At 36.5% G+C, this 9023-nt stretch overlaps 1 pseudogene; it reads right to left on the bottom strand.

Annotated features, from left to right (window-relative positions):
- Positions 1-7226: 7226 nt before the first annotated feature.
- On the bottom strand, positions 7227-8235 carry LOC104657884 (annotated as a pseudogene).
- Between the last annotated feature and the right edge of the window lie 788 nt (positions 8236-9023).

Here is a 9023-nt window from a genome sequence, read left to right as displayed (position 1 = left end):
TATCCGCTGGGAAGGGAACACAGAAATGTAATCTTCTAATTGGCCTCATATCATTTGGCTGTGCTCCGCACAAACGCATCTGAAGACATTTATCTGACTCTAAAGCTGAGATCTTCATGAAAGCAGGTTAGCTTTCCTAGATTCAAATAACTGGGTTTATATCCTCTAACCTAAGGGTGACTTTTGAGTATTAAACCAGACCTGTGTGTTCAAAGAGAAGTGGCCTTAAAATAGTTTAGATTTGCTGTGAATGGCAAAGGGTTGAACAGTAGAGAGAGAGAGAAATGGCTGGACAACACTTCCTGCTATTAAAAAGCCTACCTTCAACTTGCTGATTGAGAAGAAATAATACAGTACCTTGCAAATAAACCATGTTGATGGATGCCTTCTGCTAGAATGGAGCTCACTGTATTTACTCTCTTTCTGTTTGATGTCAGCATCTTAGCACTCAGCATGAACTCTACTACAGCTAACTGTCGAAATAAGTTATTTCTAGTCGATAATGAATGCTTCTCTAACATGTTATTATTGAAAATAACAGGTTCCAAATGTGTGACCGAACGGCATACAATTCATTTTCTTTCTCTGTAAGAATTGGATTTTCTTGTCATTAGAGCTGAACTGTGTGTCGACACTATGCTAAGTTAGAACATCCAGAATCCCAACCAAAGGCAAGAAGTTGTGTTGAAAGATTAGAATAACAAGTGCAATTGAACAGTGGTTTACAATCCGCGAACAGCTTTCAGAGTACTCTCTTCGGAATGTCTCACTTTCTAAAGAATATAACAAATGTATTTTTATTCCCATTTTAGCAAAGAGTGGATTTAGGTATGGGGCATTTAAGAGAGTTACCCAAATCTCAAAACCAGTAATTGAGAGCACTGAGGCTCAAACCCTTAGCATCTGCTTCGAAATTTAATTTTTCCTTCTTCCGAAAGTTTTTTTTGAGACAGAGTCTCACTCTGTCACCCAGGCTGGAGTACAGTGGCACCATCTCGGCTCACTGCAACCTCTGCCTCCTGGGTTCAAGCGATTCTTCCGCCTCAGCCTCCCGACTAGCTGGGATCACAGGCACATGCCACCACGCCCAGATAATTTTGTATTTTTGTAAAGACGGGGTTTCACCATATTGGCCAGGCTGGTCTCAAACTGCTGACCTCGTTATCCATCCACCTTGGCCTCCCACAGGACTGGGATTACAGATGTGAGCCACAGCACCCCGCCAAAGTAAAATATTATTATCTAGATATTACTTTTCTACTTTGAACAATAGAAAAGGCAAAGTACAAAGGCCCATGACAGAATATTAGTAACGAAAAGCAGCACAGGGAATATTAGCAGCTGTACCTTCGCTGTTGCATTAGGTCACACAATAGATATAAAAGTGGCATAGACAGGATTTTTAAAATGTATGGCTTGCTCAAAATCACATTTCACAGCATACATTTAAGAAACTATTTTGAAAATCCTATTTTTTATGTATTGCTATTTTATCCCTAAATGTTATATTAAGTAATTATTAGAACTAAACATGTTTAGCAGATTCTTGTAGGTAAACACACAAGATTTATTGTTTTAGAAACACAGATGCGTATAAAGAGGTTTATAATTTGTCTCCTCCTTTCCTTCATTCCTTCTTTCCATTTTCCTTTCTCTTTCTTTCCATTCACAGTTATTTATTAGGGACCTACTAGTGTTAGGGTGAGTATAACTTGGATCCTTTACTCTTTATCCCTTTTCCAAATGTTCTTTCTGTGATTAGCAATCATGTACTATGAAAGATTTAAAGTCTGTTCAGAGCGCTAAGCTAAGCCAATGCTTAATACTATTAACAGCACTGGTGTTAAAATAAATTTAGAGTCATTTGTTTTAAATGACTAGTGGATCACTTAACTCAACTGTTGACAAACATAGTAGAGCTAACATATAGCTCCTGAAGCTTCTTCCTGCTCAATTATCTAAAAGGCCTTGACATCAATCCTTTATTGTGTTATTTGTCAAGCAAAGAGTAGCTAAGGGGTCTGAAAAATTCTAATGCTCACTACAAATAGCAAAACAGCTGAAACTGTCAAAGGCTGCTATCCAGGTTTGGGGCACCTGTGTCCTCTCAAATCACAGCGAGAGTTCACCAAAAGGTAACAAATGATGGCAAGGAAGAGTAATGGTGCCAGAAGAAATGGTGCAGCGCTCTGAGAAAAGCTCATTTGGCAGGAAGGTTTGTGTCTGTACATTGTGCACCCATTATGATAAAGCAATTTTGTCACCCTCTACCTTTCTCTTTCCCTCTTATTAAATATCAAAACGAGGCTGAGATATATCATGTGGAATTTTGTGAGAATGATAGTACATTGCATCTAGGACAGCATTAAGTGGAGAAGTTCATTAAAAATACTAGCATCACTTTAGGAGGCAGAGGCGGGCAGATCACCTGAGGTCAGGAGTTCGAGACCACCCTGGCCAATGTGGTGAAACCCCCATCTCTACTAAAAACAAAAAAATTAGCCAGGCATGGTGGCTGACACCTGTAATCCCAGCTACTCGGGAAGCTGATGGGGAGTCGCTTGAACCCGGGAGGTTGCAGTGAGCTGAGATCGCGCCATTGCACTCCAGCCTGGGCAACAAGAGCAAAACTCTGTATCAGAAAAAATAATAATAATAAAAAAATACATCTAGAACCCACCTAATTATTTCTCGCCTGTCAATTTTGAGTGGAGTTCAGGAATTCCTATCTTTAATAAATACACCAGACCATTCTTATGCATCTGGCTTGAGGGCTGTCTTTTGAAACCAGAAGTCTAGATGACCCAACAAATAGCACCCTGGAAAAGTAGAGACACACTGCTCCCAGGGTTTGGCTTCATTGCCCATAATAGGTATTCAATACTTTAAGTCTCTGAATTGGTAATTTGCTCAAATTGTAAAATATCTGTCAAATCTAGCATGTTTGAAAATTGTAGTATCAACTGCAGTTTCCCTATCTTTAAACCTTGAATCATTTTAAGCGTTCACCCTCAAATACCTTCTGATCCAAGCTTCATTAGGATTTTTTTTTTTTTTATGCTGTGGCTACATTGATGAGCTTTATTTCAGCATGCCTGAATTAGTTTCTTAAGAGGTTAAATATAATTGTGAATTGAGAAAATATGAACCAATGCAGAGGCAAAATTATTTTATTTTCCTTTCAATGTGCAGTAATGTGCTTTCAGCATGCATGAGAGCCTGATGAATATATTAAAAGGCAATTTCCAAATCGTATATTGATTTTTGTACAACGTAAAAGAGGTATACATATCTGATGGAAACTCTCATAAAGGGGCATAAATCTTAAATTAAAAAGTGAAAAAAATAAAAATTTAAAATATAGCACCTAGTAATAAAATACATTAGTGCCCATTTTCTTCTGATACATTGGAACATAAACTGTCCTGTGTTATTAAGCTATTTTTCAATAATAATTAGCAGAGTAAGCACAAAGTCTTTAAAAACTTTAGTCATTTCTCTAGCTTTAGCCTGCCATCTAATCTATGAAATGACTATTCTGAGAGCAGACAATTCATCATATATTATGCTCTATCAAAAACTCATTAAATTGCCATTGATGAAGATCGCAAAGTTCATGGCAGGTTTTCTGTTTAGCATCTTGCCTCAAGTGAAGGCACCTATTTATTGGGGAAGTCATACTCAAAACCAAAATGTTGCTATGTAAATAATAAGGGCTCCTTATGAAGATAACTTGATTGCCATGGAGTTTCTGCTTAATATAAACAAAGCAAAAGATGTAATTGTTTAGCACTAAGTAAAAGCTACAGTGTAAACATAATCATCCACATACTTGGCTTGTGTAAAAACATTAACATTGAATTTTTGAAATTAGAGCTGGCATTTGGTCATTAGGCACCCAAAGAGTACTCTGGCCAGTGGGTTCTTGAATTGGTAGGTTTCTATCCTGATTGGGCAATGCCTTACCCTTCTGATTCTTTAATGCTTTGAGTGTATCACTCTCATCTGTAGGCATCAATAGAGGAATGTGATTGTACTTTTCTTGCCTTCCCAACCTTGTTGCTTATGATGACATCCAAGGATGAATTTTTTTAAACTCATTAAACACACTCTTACTAAGACTAAACATACTATTGGACAGTAAAATGTAGGAATTAATTTTTCAGTAAAAATTATAAGCCTATCTTTTTTCAGGAAAATTAACTATACATAAGAGAAAAAATAGGAAAATAAAGGAGGCTCTCGAAGTGCTGAAGCAGCCGATTGAGTTGCTTAGACAGTGAAGGCCTTTCTAGCCTGATAATTCTTACCATCTGAGTTAACTTTGTTATTACACAAAGAGGAAACAAGCACAGAGATGACAAGGGATTCAAAAATCTCACAGTTCATTTAATGCAGAATTTGGACCATAGTATAATCTACGCAAATAATAAGCACATCCAAAAATATGTACAATAGATGGATGATTAAACAAGACCATTGAGAGAAAGGACTTTCCATGACACAAGCAGTTCTCAAACTTGCTTTCCCTCACTGTGACATACCTCAGAGAGAATATTGACCTGCATGACTAACATTCACTGCTTTTCACTAGTGAAGTGAATGTTTGTGGAGACAGATACCTCATTTACCATAATGTGATTGTTATGCATTGCAAGCCTATTTTAAAACATCTCATGTAACCCATAAATAACTCATTTGTACATACTAAGAAGAGCATCAAGTTATGCAAAATTTCCGGGAACCCAGCTGTAATTCTTCCTCATTTCTTCCTCAACCCACCATTGTGACTTAACATCATATTTGAAAGCTGTTATACTACTTAATGCTACCAAAATCATGAACAAGCTGGAAGTTAGGGGTCTCTGGAGTTGGCATTTAGGATATTGAAGTAATACATTATAATTAAAAAGTCTACTGCCCTTGGCTTGCTGACATGATTTTGAAACCTTAAATCCCCAGTCACCTACTTCTGGTGATTTCTATAAGAAATACAGGTCATTCAATAACAAAGAATGTATAAGTCTAGGATATTTTCTGACTTCTACATTCAGTGAACATGTATTTGTAAATATTATCTTTAGCCATAGCAAAAATTTAGTTATAAATTGAGTAGAGCTATGAATAATAACTTCCTTTATTCTATAATATTTGTAAACCTGAGATTTGAAATATAAGTTGCAATTAAGCTAAAAGCAGAGTAATTTTTAATTTTTAAATTTTTATATTTTATGGGTACATAGTAGGTATGTATATTTATGGGATACTTTGATACAGGCATGCAATGCATAATAATTACATCATGGTAAATGGAATATCTTTCCCCTCAAGTGTTTATACTTTGTGTTACAAACAATCCAATTATACTATTGCAGTTATTTTAAAACATAAGATTAAATTATTATTTACTATAGTCATTCTGCTGTCCTAGCAAATATTAGGTCTTATTCTTTCTAACTATTTTACTGAACCCATTAACAGTCCCCACTTTCCCCCCACACTCCACTACCCTTTCTAGCCTCTGATATTCATCCTTCTACCCTCTATCTCCATGAGTTCAGTTGTTTTAATTTTTAGCTCTCACAAATAAGTTTGAACATGCAAGTTTGTCTTTCTGTGCCTGGTTTATATGACTTAACACAATGACATCCAGTTGCATCCACGTTGTCACAAATGACAGGATCTCATTCCTTTTCATGGCTGTATAGTACTTCATTGTGTGTATGCACCACATTTTCTTTATCCATTTGTCTATTGATGGACACTTAGATTGCTTCCAAATTGTGACTATTGTAAATAGTTCTTCAGTAAACATAGAAATGCAGATATCTCTGGAATATTTTGATTTACCTTCTTTTGGGTACATATCTAGCAGTGTGTGATTGCTGGATCTTATGGTAGCTCTATTTTTAGATTTTTGAGAAAGCTCCAAAGTGTTCTCTGTAGTGGTTGTGCTAATTGACATTTTCACCAACAGTGTTTGAGGGTTCCATTTTCCTCATATCAACTCTGACATTTGTTATTATCTGTCTTTTGGATATAAGTCATATTTAACTGGGTGAGATAATATCTCACTGTAGTTTCAATTTGCATTTCTCTCATGATCAATGATATTGAGCACCTTTTCATATACTTGTTTATCATTTGTATGTCTTCTTTTGAGAAATGTCTATTCATAACTTTTGTCTATTTTTTATTGGATTATTAGATTTTTCCTATAAAATTGTTTGAGCTCCTTACACATTCTGGTTGTTAGTCCCTTGTCAGATGGGTAGTTTGCAAATATTTTCTCCCATTTTATGGGTTGTCTCTTCACTTTGTTGATTGTTTTCTTTGCTATGCAGAAGCTTTTTAGCTTAATGTGATTCCATTTGTCCATTTTTGCTTTGGTTGCCAGTGCTTATAGGGTATCATTCAATAAATCTTTGCTCCAGACCAATGTCCTGGAGAATTTTCTCAATGTTTTCTTGTAGTAGTTTCACTGTGAAGTCTTAGATTTAAGTCTTTAATTCATTTTCATTTGATTTTTGTATATGGTGAGACATAGGTGTCTAGTTTCATTCTTCTGCTTATGGATGCACAGTTTTCACAAAACCATTTATTGAAGAAATTGTCTTTTCTTCAATGTATTTTTTTTGGCACCTTTATTTAAAATGAGTTCACTGTAGGTTTGTGGCTTCGTTTCTGGGTTCTCTATTCTGTTTCATTGGTCTCTGTGTCTGTTTTTGTGCCAGTACCTTGCTGTTTGGGTGAATATAGTTCTGTAGTATAATTTGAAATTAGGTAATGTGATTCCTCCAGTTTTGTTCTTTGTCTCAGAATAGCTTTGTCTATTCTGAGTTGTTTGTGGTTTCATTTAAATTTTGGGATGTTTTTTTCTATTTGTGTGAAGAATATAATTGGTATTTTGATAAGGATTGCATTGATTCTGTAGATTGTTTTGGGTGGTATGGACATTTTAACAATATTGATTCTTCCAATCCATTAACATGGAATATCTTTTCATTTTTTGTGTGTCTTCAATTTCTTTCGTGAGTGTTTTATTATTTACTTATTTATTATTATCATTTTTAAATCACTTGACACTTTATTGAATGCAAAGTAAGATTTAGCATCTTTGACTTCATTGTACACAGCTGAAGTGGGAGCCCAGGGAGGGAAAGACTACATGGATTTCCTTGGCCAGCGAGGTGTGCACCCTGCAGTCCTGTCGCGTTGTGGGAAGATCAGCCCGTGTTCTGTTGGTTGCCATTGACCCTAGGATGGATGTCCTTCCAGTCATCCCATTCCCAAGCTCTGTAGAGCGTTTATTTCGTCACTCTCTTCCTCCTTTTCTTCTTGATCTTCCTGTTGCTGAGCTGCTTTTCTGAATTCCTCTGATGTTGCCGTGGCTATTTCCTGATTTGGTAACGCTCCATTCCATATTTCCAATGTTGTTCATAACAGTCAGTCACCATCATAGTTGCCAGACTTGAATAACCGGCTCCAAATACTTTGGCTTGGACATGTTCCTGGTGAGAATGAAGGGTTTCACTGGAGGCCTCTCCAGGCGAGATGTGTTAGAAATTGAGGGCTCTCTTGAAGAGTCTCTTTCTCTCAGGATCTTTATTTCCTGGTCAATGCTCTCAATCTCTTCTAAGCTGATATCAAACCAATTCTGAAGGTGAAGAACATAATATTCACGAACACGTCCATCATCTGATTGACCACTTTCCGCAGTAGATTTCATTGCAGACAACCTATGCTCCAACTCTTTCTTCTGCTTGTATCTCTCTATTTTAGCCTGTCTTTGAGATGCTGTAGAAATGAGGCTAGGATAAGCCATGGAGGAATTAGCAGTGTGATTTTCAGCTGAGTTGTTCTCAGTTTGGGGCAGCTCAAACTCTGCCACATGAGAGTAATGGCACTGAGTAAAGTAGTTTATAAAGTGTTTTGGAGCTCGCTGCAAATGATCTAGATGCTTGCTGGGGTCAACTTGCTTCATGGTGGGGGCACCAACAGGTACTTCAGGTCGGTGGAAGCAATCTCTTACAAATCTTCATTTTGGATGAATAAGTCAAGCTTTGGTAACATTTTGGCAGCCTTCTCAAGGAGGTCCAGGCCCTTGAACACCTTCTCCTGGACTATCCAGGAACTGACAGGTTCAGTAGCTACTTCTACTTCATCCAGAAGCTGTTTGCCAGTTTTGAACAGCTTAGGGAGCCACGGCAGCAGTAGCTTGTCTTCAGCAGCCATCTTGGGGAGGGAGCCATGAGTGTTTTATAGTTTTTATTATAGAGATCTTTCACTTCTTTGGTTAATTTAATTCCTAGGCATCTAATTTTATTTGTGGTTATTGTAAATAAGATTACTTCTTTATTTCTTTTTCAGATTGTTCAATGTGGGGATGTAGAAATGCTACTTATTTTTGTATGTTGATTTTGTACCCTGTAACTTTACTGAATTTGTCAATTAGTTCTAATAGCTTTTCAGTGGAGTCTTCAGTTTTTCCCAAACATAACATCATATCATCTGCAAACAAAGATAGCTTGATTTCTCCCTTTCCAGTTTGGATGTCTTTTATTTATTTCTCATATCTGATTGCTCTAGCTAGAACTTCCAATAATATGTTTAATACAGTAGTGACAATGGGCCTCCTTGTCGTGTTCCAGATCTTAGGGGAAAGGCTTTTAGTTAGTCTGTTATACATGGCTTTTATTGTGTTGAGGTAGGTTCCTTCTATACCTTGTTTTCATGAGGGTTTTTTTTTTTTTTTTTTTTTTTTGTGAAGAGATGTTGAATTTTATCATGAAGGATGTTAAATTCACTCCTCCTTTATTTTTCAGAATAGTTTGAATAGGATTGATATTAGCTCTTCTTGAAATGGTTGGTCAATGAAGCCATCGGGTCCCAGGCTTTGCTTTACTGGGAGACTTTATTATGGCTTTAATCTTGTTACTTGTTATTGGTGTTTTCAGGTTTTCAGGTTCTGGATTTCTTCAGGGATCAATCTTGGCAAGTTGTATATATCTAAGAATTTATTC

Source organism: Rhinopithecus roxellana, chromosome 2, assembly GCF_007565055.1.
Source record: "Rhinopithecus roxellana isolate Shanxi Qingling chromosome 2, ASM756505v1, whole genome shotgun sequence".
Taxonomy (NCBI): Eukaryota; Metazoa; Chordata; class Mammalia; order Primates; family Cercopithecidae; genus Rhinopithecus; species Rhinopithecus roxellana.
Note: the sequence above shows the minus strand (reverse complement) of the source record. Positions and strands in the feature narration are given on the sequence as shown.